The sequence below is a fragment of the Panthera pardus genome, unplaced genomic scaffold (genome assembly GCF_024362965.1).
Source record: "Panthera pardus isolate Hobbes unplaced genomic scaffold, ASM2436296v1 HiC_scaffold_17, whole genome shotgun sequence".
In the NCBI taxonomy this organism is placed as follows: Eukaryota; Metazoa; Chordata; class Mammalia; order Carnivora; family Felidae; genus Panthera; species Panthera pardus.
In genome coordinates, this window is record NW_026526732.1 from 109,079,659 (window position 1) to 109,094,082 (window position 14,424).

Sequence of the window (14,424 nt, forward strand, 5' to 3'; positions counted from 1 at the left end):
GACCAATTTCTACAACTACATCTTAGTCTTTCCCGTTTCTCTTGTGATTAAGGGGTTGCCTCTTGGTAAGGAAAAAGATTTTTAATCATGGAGTTAACCATCATGGAGTCCAACCAGATTTTTAAAAACTTTTTTAGCGTTTATTTGTTTTGGAGAGAGAGACAGGGCACGAGTGGGAGAGGAAGAGGCAGACGCAGAATCCGAGGCAGGCTCCAGGCTCTGAGCTGTCAGCACAAAGCTCGACGCGGGGCTCGAACTCAAGGACCATGAGATCATGACCTGAGCCGAAGTTGGTCTATTGACTGAGCCCCCCAGGAGCCCCCTGGATTTTTTAAAAGCCTGGTCCTCTCAAACAACAAATAGCAGTGACAATATTGATGGTGACAACAACAATATAGCAGATTATTAAATGAAATGGATTAACATGAGGAACACGTTGTGAACTGTCAAAAAATCAAATAAAATATTGTGTATATTTTGAACACTTCTTTTGAGTAGCCCATCTATGCTATTAACAGCCCCACTTATCTCAAGGCAGAAGTTAGAAACTCCATTTTGTAGTCTCCCTGGAATCCAGAGTGCAGAGACAGATCTAGATTTTTCTCCAATAGACACACCCATACGGGAATAGATTTAGAAGAGACTAATGTGCGGAAGAAGTATTGGACAGGCTTTGTGGCCGTTTTGAGGCTGTCAGTGGAGACACATGGGTTGTCAGAGTGGGCGGTGAGTTAGGCTGTAAGAGGAAGCCTGGAGGCCAGCACGGAGGAGGCTGTGCCCAGCTTCAGGGAAGGTCAGAGGCCTGTGTGGGCCGCACTCCCGAGAAACCCGGTCACACCCACACCGGTTGGCCCAGATGGCCACTACGGCAAGCCCCCGAGCAAGTGAGGAGGACAAGTGGGAGACCAGCCCCAAGCAATGAACATTCTGTCCCCTAGTTCACAACCGTCAGTAACGGAGGGAAACCCGACCCCAGGGCACCAGCTCTGTCTCTAGCTCACCTGCTCTCACATCTAAAGAACGTACTTTCACTTTAATAAACTTTGCTGCTTGGATCACTGCACACCGCATCGTGTGTCCTTGAATGTTTTCTCTTGAGGAGACCAAGAGCCTTCAGTGAAATCTTCGGGGCGGGCTGGGGCGGGGCCTCGGGGCCTGGGGTCACCCCAGTTCTCTGGGCAGCCACGTGGCTCAGGAACAGCAGGTGCTCCGTCGGGTTTAGCAGAGGAGGTGGCAGGGACGCCCAGTGCACTGGTACCCGGCTGTCTGCCCCCTGGCTTGGACATTGTCTCCGGGCCCAACTCTCCGGACATCCGTGTATTTGGAACATCAGAGAAGAATTGTGGAGCATTAAAGGACGAATCGGCTCTCATATAACCATGACGTGAACATGTGTCTGTAGAGGGGAAAAAAGTTCTCCTTGCTCCCCTGGGGGTCCTTGGCTGGGTCTGAAAATTAAACTGGCAAAGACTGAGGGGAGAAAAGCATACAGACCCTACCGGATTTTTACGTGTACGCGGAAGTCTGCACCAGAGCACGAAGACTCCAAGAAGTGACCAGACCAGGAAGCTTGTATGCCGTTGGGACAAAGGGACAATAATCTGCGAGGAATTGACAATACGAGGGGGTTTGGGGTAGGGGTGGCAAATGGTTAGTTTAACAAGATTTGTTTGCACAGATCTCTTGGCCCCCGGTTGCCCACCCCGTGGGGGTAAGAATGTCTTCATCCTCGCGGCACAGACCTGCTGCACGGGATTTTGTGACCTGCTTCAGGGAAGGAGGGCAAGGGCAGGTCAGCGTGACCTTCCTGCTTCTGGATCTTCTCCAGTTCCTTCAGCTTAAGACAGTCAATATGTCAAGGTGCCGCATTTTGGGGCAAAGTTTTCGGAATCCTATCATTTCAAGTATTTTAATAAACTCAGTAATTTACGAGGGAAACGTTAGCTAATCAGTAAGATATTATCGTTGGTTCAAAAGAGAATTCAAAGCAACGCACATACGTAGTCGGGTGAGAAATACAGAAATGAATTTACAACCCAATGCCAGCCCCACAGCCGGCGAGCACCGCAGCTGACCGGCCTGGCGTTGCACCCGCTGTAATTTGGACTCTCCACACACAGGATTCGCATACTGTCAGTTTTCTACGGGTTAGCTTCCTTCTCCACAGTTGTAAGACTTCACCCACAGACCAACCCTCTCTAGGATCAGCAAATCCCCGGAGGCCCCAGCATCCGGTTGAAGGGGAACTCACAAGTCCCTTTTGCCCATCTTAAAATCTCCCACGAGATGCTCAGGTAAAAAAAAAATAAGTTTATTGATTTATTCTCAGGAAGAGAGAGAGCACGCGGGCGCGCACACATACACGTGGGGAAGGGGCAGAAAGAAGGAGAGACAGAATCCCCAAATGGCTCCAGGCTCTGAGCTGTTAGCACAGAACCCTACGCGGGGCTCGAACGTTGGAACCATGAGATCATGACCTGAGTTGAGATCAAGAGTTGGATGCTTAAGCAACTGCACCACCCAGGCGCCCCCAAGCTGTTCAGTGAAAAAAAAAAAACTTTTAATGTTTATTTATTTTTGAGAGGGAGACAGAGACAGAGCGTGAGCAGGGGACAGGCAGAGAGAGGGAGAGAGGGAGACACAGAATCCGAAGCAGGCTCCAGGCTCTGAGCTGTCAGCACAGAGCCCAATGAGGGGCTTGAACCCACGAACGGTAAGATCATGACCTGAGCAAAGTCAGACGCTCAACCGGCTGAGCCGCCCAGGTGTTCCTCAACTTTAAAAATAAATTCCATTTCAGGGACACCTGGGCAGCTCAGTCGCTTGAGAATCTGACTCCTGATTTTGGCTCAGGTCATGATCTCATGGCTCATGAGTTTAAGCCCCTCAGAGCCTACCTGGGACTCTCTCTGCCCCTGCTCTGCTCACGTGCTCTCTAAATACATACATACATATATACATTCCATTCCATTCCATTCCATTTTAAACTAACTAGAGCAGCTTCTGATTTTTGCAACCCCCAACTCCGGTTCACAAAATTCTTTCAAACAAACACCGACTTTACAGGAAAATACCATCCATGCATTAAGCACCAGAGCAACCCCGCATGCCAGATTTACTGGCTGAGCTGAGCTCTAGGGAACGAGCAGGAAGAAACTTCACTCTCCCTCAACTGCCTCTTTCAGCCGGCTCTGCAGACCTTCCTCCTCACTTCTTGGTGAAAATTCCAGTAGATCCAGCTTTTCTGGATTCTTGCTCAGGCGGACAAAGACTCCAGGGAGGCCTTGGCCCCTGGGGCCTGCTTCCCCCTACCCCACCCCACTCCCCGGTTTATCTTTTCCTTTTATTTGAAGTTTATTTATTTTTGACAGAGACAGTGTAAGCAGGGGAGGGGCAGGGTAGGAGAGAGAGAATCCTAAGCAGGCTCCATGCTGTCAGCACAGAACCTGATGCGGGGCTCGAACTCAGGAAACTGTAAGATCATGACCTGAGCCGAGATCAAGAGTCTTCAGGGGCACTAAGGGATCTACTCCTGAAATCATTGTTGCACTATATGCTAATTTGAATGTAAATTTAAAAAAAAATAAAACAAGTTAAAATAAAAAAAAAAGTCTTCGGCTTAAGGGACTGAGCCACCCAGGCACCCCTGTCTCGCCCAGTTTAGCAAGAATCCTGCAAAGTCCGCTGCGTAAGAATTCTCCCAGCCATGACATGGGATCAGATTCCTCGGCCTCTACCCTTGAGCTGTGGCCCCGTCTTTCACAAGAATCCCGGAAAGTCTCTCCTCTTAGCCATCCTCAGGGTGGTAACTCTCCAACGACCTGCGCTGTGTTTGGAGTTGGGTTCAGTCCCTCTCCGCATGACAATGGTCTTGAGTAAAATCTCACCATTTTTAATGATGGAGGCAGGTTGGGTGGGAGGACCCACAGGGGCTCCCAGAGGACCAGCCAAGAGGGTCTTTGGCTTCCAGCAGGATCGAAATCAAACAGGAGCCAGAAGGAAGCGAAACCAGTTCGGTGAATAGTGTAAGTGGTAAGAGTGTCGCAGACGCAGAGTCTGGAAGACTCGGGAAGACTCGGGAAGGGAAGGAGAGTGAGTCTGGTCGCTTGCGGTTAAGAGTTTATATCGGAGGGAGGTCCAGAGTACTTGCTCCTTAAGGAATCCGGGGCAGGGGCCAATCCAGGGCGAGCGACAGGTGGACAGGATCACCGTGGGTAGGGGGTACTGACGCAGCACCAGCCGGGTTTGCTGGAAGCCAGTGTCCCGAACACGCTCGGGATCCGGTGTCCGGGGGCCAGGAGGAAACTCGGAGAAAGACTGACTTTCTCGCCTCCCCCCTCGGAATGGGCACAGAACCTCTTTGGTTTCCTCCGAGGCAGGTGAACAGAACAGGAGTACGCGGGGCCTAGCGGAGAAACAGCAGGACCGCGCCTTTCTGAAAGAGGGGCCCTCCGGTCTCCCCATGGCACCGACAAGCGTCGGAATAAGCTCTCTGTACCAATGCTAAGGAACACTCTCGTTTTCCGGTACAGCGTGATATCAACTCTTTAAATTCTCACCCAACGTAAAGCTTTCTCCTTTCCCGGCTCGGGCCTTTTCACGATGCTGACACTGCAGTGGGCAACGAGGTACGTTTGGTCTCCTGAACTCTCCCTCCTCACTCATGCCGCCCGGTCTGGCTGCTGTGAGGTTGGGCCGCGTGGGGCAGACTGTGTCTTCTAAGCCCCCCACCCGGCACCCCTCCCTACAGCACACGTCCCCCCAGGCACCCCTCCCTACAGGAAAGAAGCCTCAGTCCCTTAGAGGAGGAGACACATACCCATCACCAAGAAACACCCGCCTTTTTCTGAGATCCGCGGAAGAATGGCTCACCCTCTCTGTCCCTCCGTCCGCACTCAGCCATCAGAGCAGCCACTCAGGCTCGCGCTTCTAGATGCTTTTAGCCATAAACCCAGAAGTTTTCTGAACCCTGTCCTTCTGGGATTTTTAGGGAGACTCATCACATAGGCGTGAGGCTCAGTAACTCAATCTCTAGTCCCTCTTCCCTTCCTGGAGGATGGGGGTGGGGGCAGCGAACATTCCAAGCTCCTGATTCCGGTGACCAGCCCCCACCCAGGACCCCACGCGGAGTCGACCCTTTCGAACAAAAGACGCCCCTGTCACCGAGGACATTCCGAAGGGTTTAGCAGCTCTGCGCCAGGAACTGAGGTCAAAGACCGAGTATTAGAACAAAAGACGCTCCTAGTGCTCTTGTCACTCGGGGAAACTACAAGGGACTTGGGAGCTCTGTGCCAGGAACCAGGGACAGAGGCCGCTGTGTACCTACACACGGTCTAAACTGAACAGCACGGTCTAAACTGCTGGGTCCATTCATATGCAGATTTTTCAGTAACTATAGCACGGTATTGTAAATGTATCTTTCCTTCCTTGTGATTTCTTTCTTTTTTCCTTTTTTTTTTTTTTTTTTGGTTTTTGTTTTAAGTGATCTCTGTGTCCCACACAGACATCTGACTGAGCCAGTCAGTCCCTGGGATTTTCTTAATAACATTTCTTTAGCTTACTTCGTTAGAAGAATACAGTATACAAAATGGTGTCAGTTGTTATAGATCAGGGTTCCGGTCAACAATAGGCTATTAGTAGTTAAGTTTGGGGGGAATCAAAAGTTATCTATGGATTTTTGACTGCATGGGGATTCGGGCCCTAATCTCCCACATTGTTCAAGGTCAACTCTCTCTCTCTCTCTCTCTCTGTATATAATGCTGTACTGTATATGAAATATCACACAGCAGGCCTCTACTGTACCCAATCTCGAAAATATGAAACCCCATAATGAAAACCCAGGGAATTCACCATCATGCTATTCTTCGGGTCCCAAGTTCTCTTCTTTCTTCTCCACACCTTTCAGGGTCTCCTTACATTTGGTTTACACCTAACGCCTGGGATTCTTAGCTGTGCTCAGTGGACGGGATAAGGAGACGTGACGTGTGTGTTCCGTCTACAGAGGTCAGCCTCCTTTCAGTCTATTTAAGTTTTTTTTAATTTTTTAAAATTTACATTTATTTACTTTTGAGAAACAGAGTGAGACAGAGCATGAGCAGGGGAGGGGCAGACAGAGGAGACACAGAATCTGAAGCAGGCTCCAGGCTCTGAGCAAGCAGCACAGAGCCCGATGCGGGGCTTGAACTCGCGAACTGTGAGATCGTGACTGAGCCAAAGTCAACCGACTGAGCCACCCAGGCGCCCCTCAGCCTATTTAGTTTTCATAGTTTCACTTTCATCAGCCCCACGAGGAAGAGCGTGTTGTGAGGTGGATTCTAGAAGTCAGGGAATCATCAGAGTAACGGATTTTACATTTGGCCTCAAGCACCACGAAGTAGGGGTGGGGTATTGCGACATCCAGATTTGGCCAGTGGACATGTCTCCAAAGTCTGTTCTTTTGGCCTCATTATCTTTCACACTTCTTCACACCTTGATTGACCGTGTATGAGGTTACAAATTTTATCTTGCAATTTCTTGGGCCTTGACCCTGGCTACACACACACACACACACACACACACACCAAACAGTGGAAGCCATTGGCTTATATAATCCAAAACGAGGGGAAACAGTAACCTTGGGGACTAAAACGAGACGCCCTCAAATCATCTGCTTCATACACACAGAGGCTAAAAGGAATTCATGTGAAAAAAGAAAAGTTCAGTCTTTCATTTGGATTTCTGGGATATCATTCCACCAGAGATGTTTTTTGGAGGCTCACTTCATTTCTCTCTAGTTCTGTGCCAAGTGAGATGGCTCAGAGTTTCAGAATCATGAGAAGCCGTGTTTTATGTCTTTTTCTTAATCTGGCAAGCAGTTTTTCTTGTCACCCTCTGCTCTCCTTTCTGCCCCTTCCCTCTGCTCCCCCAGGCCCCTCAGGAGACCACCAGAGCTCTCTGAGGCCCAGCCAGCAAAGTGTAGCTTCCTGTTTACAAAGCAACTTTGGAACAGAAGCTATTTCTGAATCGGGAAAGAAACGCACTGGCGTATTATTTTCGACAGAGAAGTTAAAGATCATTAATAGTGCTTGTTATATTTAGCAAAAAAGTTTTGCTTTCTCCCTTAAAGTGCTGAATTATAATAGTTTCCTTAGGACTGATAACTACGGACACGGAATTTCCTACCTACTACCAAGAAGTGCCATTTTAGTAAGAAAAAGAGAAAAAAAGCCATCAGTTATTTAGTGGGCCTTATACATATGCTGTAATAAAGGTGTACAAATGGTGTTAGAAAAAGCACCACTCGCCTAGATTGAGGGTAAAGCGACCCACGAGCCGAATCCTGACAGATGGGGAGGACTTTGCCAGAACAAGGGTTGGGGGTGTATTTCGAGCAGAGAGAGCAGCGTCCACAAAGTCACGAAAGCACAACGAACCCCGGAGACTCTGAGGAACAGCCAGAGTCCTTAGCTGGGAGCAGCAGAAAGCTGACTGATTGTAACGAAAATGAATCAAACGTGTCTTTCAGAGTTTACAGCACCCTTTCCAAACACCTTGCAAAGGGAGGTGTGTTGGATTGTTTTCAAAACTCCAAAGTACTTTCTGGAGAAATATATCTGTGGCTTATATACTTATAATTACTATATTATTAATTATTTAATACAAACGTGGTGTAGGGAGATTCCATCACTTGAATCTCTGGTGTGGATTATTGGTTTTAGCAACACACGGATGCCATTCAGCTGATATCCAGTGTTCACGTTGGGGGCAGCCAATTCCAATCATGAGACAACAAAATGAGGCCAGAAGGACGAGTCCCAGATTTGGTAGCACCGTTATCAGGGCTGAGTTGCTCTTTGGTCTTCTCGGTTTGCTGCCCTTGGCTCCTTGACCTTCAGATCGTTTTTATGCCTCCTAAGGTATTTGCAGGGTCGCCGCACTCCGGGTACAGTCTTTAGCTGGGCTTCACTCAGCAAACCTTTGCTGAGCACACACTAGGGTCCCCACTTGGCCAGGCTCTGAGATACAAGAGTAAATCGGGTGTGACTCCTGTCTGCGGGGGAGTTTAGCGTCCACTGGGTAAGTGCGGTAAGATCCATGATTATAACACAATTCGTTTAGGCCTCCAGGGGCTGAACGAGGCAGGACCCCAGGGTGGGGTTGAAGCTCCATACAAATCAGCTTCCCCGCTGGCTTATATCGGCAGTCGTGACACTGGTGGCTCTTCAGGTTTTTTCTGCACCTGAATTTCAGGTGTTACCAGTAATGCAGGTGGCGGAGCGGCTCAATTTCCATTTATTAGGAGAAATTTCAATTTTAGAATCATCTCCTTTTGTTCGCAGCAATTTTCTGAGAATACGGAATAGAGATGCAGTCGGTTCATTTCTAGTTCTTGATTCCGGTGTCAATGAAACATTCCTTTTGAAATCATCGACCAAAGATGAAGAAAAAAAAAGGCAGCTATTGGAGGCCCCAGTGAGATTCGAACTCACGACCCCTGGTTTACGAGACCAGTGCTCTAACCCCTGAGCTACGGAGCCTCGGTGAGTCCCTCTTTGACTCCTTGTCCTAAGGTTGATTATATATTCAAATGTCTGGGTTCCTGTTTCTTAAGTTTCTGGAAATTCCATGTTCCACCCTCATCCCCTTTCCTACTTTCTCCGTGACAGTTTCAACATCAGAAGGGCCGTCTGGGGCCCGGGCTCGGACCAGCGGCGCCTCAAAGTAACGAGACCGGGGTCAGGGAGGAAACGCGCCCGGAAGCCGCGGGCCCCCGAGCCAAGCCCGCAGCAGGTGCGCCTGGAGCTGGCAGGGACCGCTTCCCTCCGTACTCTCGCGGCTCGGTCGCTGGCTTACACGGAAACAGGAGGCACCAAACCCAAACACACCTCGACTGCTGGCCAGGCCAAACGAGTCATGAAAACCACCCGGCAAAGCAAGATTCCGGCGCTGGGAAGCGGGGGGCCGCGCGGCGCTTCCGCCCGGGACTCCGGAATGCGCGCTCCACGCGGCGGGGGAGAGGCCGTGCGACCCTTGCCTGCAGGGCCGGCGGCCAGCCGGGCAGAGGGACCCACAGGCTGGGACAACCACCGTGCGCAGGCGCAGCACTGCCTGTGTGCCCTGGGGCCTCACGAACGCACGCGATCGGAAACCTAACAAGGGGTGGGCGTGTCCATGAAGGTGAGAGCGAGGTCAGTGGAGGGGGTTCAATGTTACCACTTACTCTTCGGCGCCGTGCTGACCCCCCTAGGATTAGAGGTCCGCCCCCGCCTCCGGGAGCGGCCAGTGTGTTCACATTCTCCAAAATCCTCGACTTGCCTGCGCAGAAGGGCCCTGTCTTCCGAAGCTTCGCGTCCTCGCCCGAGTATCGGAGAAGGGGGTGCAGGCCCGAGGAGGGTCAGAAAGTCCCAGCCGGCCTGTGATTTGCAGGTTTGTGTACAATGTTCACTTCCTGCTTCTAGCACCTAAAGAAATGTATAACGTCGGTGAAACAGGCCTGTTAGGGTCAGAGAAATCACTTGAACTTTTTTTTGGGGGGGGGGGGTTGTTTTATTTTTTAATGATCTTAAGTTATCTCAATGGGCTCTCTGCCCTCCCCTGTCTGCAGAGACAAAGGCTGAAATGCGTTCATTCGATGAGCCCTTGGGCTGGATTCTGCGCAGGCTCCTTGTCTTTCTGCAAGTCCTCAGTAGGTAGAGACCGCGCGGCGTGCGTGCAAATCTCGACCACGCGGCGTGTGTGACAGACTGTTTCACCTGCAGATACAGTTATATTGAGAGCGTTTTTGCAGCTCTGCGAGGGCCTGCAAGAAACCACAGTTCTCGAAGGGGACGAGCCCAGATAGCGCTCTTCTCCCAGCTCGAGTCTCCAAAAGTCAGCTAAGCCTTGCCTGGAACTCAAGACCTCAGGGGCAGGAAGACAGACGGCTCCAGGTTCTGATCGTGGAGGCATGGCCCCCTCATAAGAATTAAAGAACTCTCTTTAAGAAAACGGGAAAGGAAGCAGAGAACACAGTGGGGAGGGAGACGGGAAGGACGGAAGTAGGAGATAGACACCCGCCTCCATCAAGTCCCCAGATCTGTTGGCAATACTCCCAAGGGGTCCTGAGCCACGCCTCTCCCAGGCCCGAGTCTCCAGGTGGGACTCTGAATTTTGGTCCACCTCCACTAACACCGCACTAAGGTACTATGTAGCCACACAGGATATCAGGTGGCTCTTACAGATTTTTAGAAGCAAACTATATTCAATATGGAGAAAGGCCATAAAATACCAGTAAGTGAAAAAGGCTGAGTGCAAAACTACATGATACGATCACAGTTTTATTCTAAACGCCTTGCACCTTGACTTAGAAGGAAATAAGTCAGCAGAGTGGGGACTCTCCGTTGGTTTTCGAATTTATTTATGTGTAAAGCCCTCTATAATTAGCTTGTAGTGCTTGTTCAATTATACAAATTAAAAGATACTTGAGTAATATTTCTCTGTGTTTGGTTGAGCCTTACTTAACGGTAAATGTGATTTGTGGAGCCAAAGGATTCAGAATTCCATAAATGTAGGACCCAGCCCTTTGACTCTGTGATGCTAACCTTGACAATTTACTTTTCCCTACTGTTGTTATTATTTTTTACCTCCTTCTGATGTAGGAAATCTTTGCCTAACTGGAATTTGGTTTTTTTTAATTTATTTTGAGAGAGAGAGAGAAAGAGCATGAACAGGGGAGGGACAGAGGGAGAGAGAGGGAGAGAGAGAATCCCAACCAGGCTCTGCACTGTCAGCACAGAGCCGGACATGGGGCTTGACCTCATGAACCGTGAGATCATGACCTGGGCCGAAACCAAGGGTCAGAGGCTTAACCGACTGAGCCGTCCAGGCACCCCTAGAATTTGTTTTAACAGGTGTTTTCAGAGAGCCATTGGATTGATCTCCAAATTTAGGGTTAGGTTCAAGAGAGGAAATCGGGGATCTCTACTTCTCTCTTGCCATCTCACATCTGCCAGTAGCTTCCACGGGCTGAATCCACATAGGAGCTAGCGGGGCAGGAGAGCCCAACGGGATACAGCCTTCCAGGGAAGAAACACAGGCCAGAGAATGGGTCTGGATGAGCAAAGGAAGGATGATCAGCACCCTAATGTAACTGCAGTGATAGGGTTAGGGTAGGGTTGGTCGAGTCGTGAAATTCTTGGATAGACCTCGGGTAATAGGGTAGGTTGACACTTGAGCAGCAGATACATAATATTTACTTCTAAACAGCTTGAATTGGCCCATATTGGGAGTACAGCCATTGCAGTATGTTGGCCACTAACTGCCATCGGGTGAGGAAGAAGGCAGGAAGTCTAGTCCTTTCTGGCAGATGCCTCCCAGGGAGACTGGTCTGCGAAAGGCAGCTCTTCTGTGAAATAAGGCTGGTTCTGGAGAAAATGCCGTGGGGCTTCTGGTGTCATTCCAAACACCACCTAAGGCTGCAGTGATATCTCCTGCTCGAGACGTAGTCAAGTCTGTTTCTCTTGGGGACCCCATGAGCTACATAAATAATGTTTTCGAAATCTCGTTGTGATTATACTGGTAGCGTGGATTATCTTTTTAAAACGCGCGATCCTGCCCCACACTTGAGTGTTGGAACACTCCCCTAATACCAGGGATGTGCAAAGTTACTGGTCAGGAAACATCAGTTTCTGGTCCACAGAGAGGTAAGCTTGTTCCAGAATGTAATTAAATGCACTCCTACCTTCCCTGAGGAACTTTCACTACGAACAATCCCTCAACAGAATTGAACAAGATGCTCACCGATACAACTGATTTCTTTCTGGCACGAGCTCCCTATCTTGGAACAGAGAAGACTGGTGGTAGACATTTATGGACTGGGGTGGTCTGCCGACCGTACGTTGAGTGGCTGTGTTCGGTTTTATGTCCTTCTTGTCACTTGCCCTCAACAGACTCTCCGCAGACAGTATCCACACACCTTTGTGTGCCCTTGGGCTGATGGGTAGCTGGTTAGTTCCATTGGACACAAAGCAGAGAGAAGATCCTGGTTTTGCAGTAGCTCCTTTCCGGCCGACAGGACTCAACTGGGATCCGTAACACCTTTCCTTACAACTAATACCCAGTGTGGCTTCTGTTGGCCTTTGGAATCCCTCATGGGTAAGATTTAGTGAGGCAAAGGGTCTTGCCTCCTCTTTTACAGGATGAGAAAGGGGGCAGCAGGAGCCAAGAAGGTACACACACATTTCTAGCTAGGCGCAAATAAGTGGCACTGGGTCCCAAAGGGGCCTGGGAGAGAAGGTCACGGGCAAGAATGTCAGGGGCTCCATAAATGAGACACTCTGTTCTGGTTCCGGGAAGAGACAGAACAGAAGAGCGTATCTGGTCCACCGAGCCCACCTGTATGGGAATGTAGAGATAGACTTTTCGCTCTCTGCAGTGGAGAAGGGGGATAAAGCACACTCCAGTGCGGAGAAGGTGATGGTGACGCCAGCACGAGACCGGGGGAAGGAACGTGCCTACGTCTCTGCCTTTCACAAACCTCTGCGCCCCAGACATACCCCCCACCCACCCGAGGTCACGCTTGTCCCTAAGCAGCAGCTAATCTAGAGTAGAGAGAAATGGTTAGCCCGAGAAGCCTGGAGTCGGGCCGCTCCTCTGAAAGGACGTGAACAACAGATAACAGAAAAGAAACGGAGGCCCTAAGCTTCCCCCAGAAGAACAACAAAGAACCCAGAGTTGCCAGTGCACTCAGAATAAAAACCACAGAATGACAGATTCACGAGAGAGTCGGCAAACTCTTCCTGGAAAGGGCCAGATGGTAAACATTTTAGGCTTTGCGGGCATATGGTCTCTGTCGCCACTACACAGCCCCAGACTGTGGCTCAAAACTCGTCTCAGATAAATAATACATAAGCGAGGCAGCGGGGCTGTGTTCTTACAGCACTTCACTCACAACACCGAAATTAGAATTTCATATAATGTTCACAGGTCATGAAATATTCCCTTGACGTTTTCAACTACTCTAAAATGTCAATTTTAGCTCACAGGCCCTGTACAAACGGGCCTCGGGCGGGATTTGGCTCCCGGGGCTGGTTCCCTGACCCCAGAATAGAATACACCACAGAAGGTCAAATACAGGTAAGTACCAGCTCTCAAAGTCCGCTCTGCGGTGGAAGTTCCATTATCTGGATTTCTTGCCTTTTCCTTTTTGTCTTGTTCCTTTAATTGTCCTGTGATTGCATTTGCCATTACTATTGTTTCAGTTACCATGGCTACAGAACAAATTACCCCTCAAATCAAGGGCTTAAAACAACTATGACATAGGTTTTGACTTAAAAATACATATAGGTAATTTGTGTAGGGCCCTGATAGATAGTCCACCTGCGTGCGGCTCAGCAGAGATCTTTCTGGGATCTGACCCAAGGCTTCACGATTGCATCCTTGGCTTTCTCTTTAGACCATGTTTTCCCAGAAGACTTTTCTTATTTGTAACATCGTCTGTCATCTGGAGAAGCTGGCAATGGGGAACAGTTTTACTGGTGAATATTCACCAGGTCCTGGCTCCTTTATAATTAACCATTCTTTCCTTAGTGTGTCTGTCTCTCGTAGTGTGTCCCTCTCGCGTCTCATTTTACCGTAGGCATCTAGGAAAAGCCAGGCGACACCTTCAGAACATTGCCCGGAAATGTCCTTCGCTGAATCTCCAAATTCATTAGGTACATTTTCTATTTTTTCACATTTACCATAGTAACAGTCCTGCTGAGCTTTCTGCCATTAGATAATAATCCTCTCCTTTCCTCCAGCCTTTTTAAAAAGGATTTTATTAAAATCTACAGCCAATGTGGGGCTTGAACTTGCAACCCTGAGATCAAAACTCAGGTGCTTTACTGAGTGTGCCAGCTGGGCGCCCTTCTCCGGGCTCATTTTTCCTCACCCTCCTTGAAACGTCCCTGACTCTGGGATCGCAAGTTCTGCCAAGTTCTGCCAGCACAACACCATGGTGATTTCTCTGGTCTTTAGGGAGCCACGGCTGTGTCCCCCACAGCAAGGCTGGATCTTAGCTAGGGGTGCGGAGGGGCAGAGGGCTCACCCTTCCAGGCTTTATCTCGGCCCTCTCTTCCCGCTGTGCTTTCTCAGCCCTAGGGGTGGTGACTGCTCCCTGGGTCGCTCTTCTTAAAGTCTCCCCAGTTCTCTTTACTTGTTCCTAGCCAATTCCTTGTTCCTCCGACCCTCCCTTTAGTTACCAATTCTTGACATTAAAACTTGCCCTGTTCGTTGTAAGATAAACAAGTTCTGGGGATATCGTGTAAAACATGTCAGCCATAGTTAGCAATACTGAAATATGTACTTGAAAATTGCTGAGAGAGTGGATCTTAAAAGTCTTCATCACCAGGAAAAAATTGTCACAATGCGAGGTGACAGATGTTGGCTCAAGGACCGTTTTGCAATACGTTCCTATATCAGATCCTT

At 49.4% G+C, this 14,424-nt stretch overlaps 1 protein-coding gene and 1 non-coding gene across 2 annotated transcripts in view; one reads left to right on the forward strand and one right to left on the reverse strand.

Moving 5' to 3' along the window:
- Positions 1-14,424, forward strand: part of LOC109252608 (histone H2B type 1-C/E/F/G/I) — a 490,736-nt gene that overhangs the window by 95,129 nt on the left and 381,183 nt on the right. The gene's annotated exons all lie outside the window — the stretch shown is intronic.
- Positions 8,444-8,516, reverse strand: TRNAT-CGU (transfer RNA threonine (anticodon CGU)). The gene has a single exon. It is a non-coding gene; the product is annotated as a tRNA-Thr (tRNA).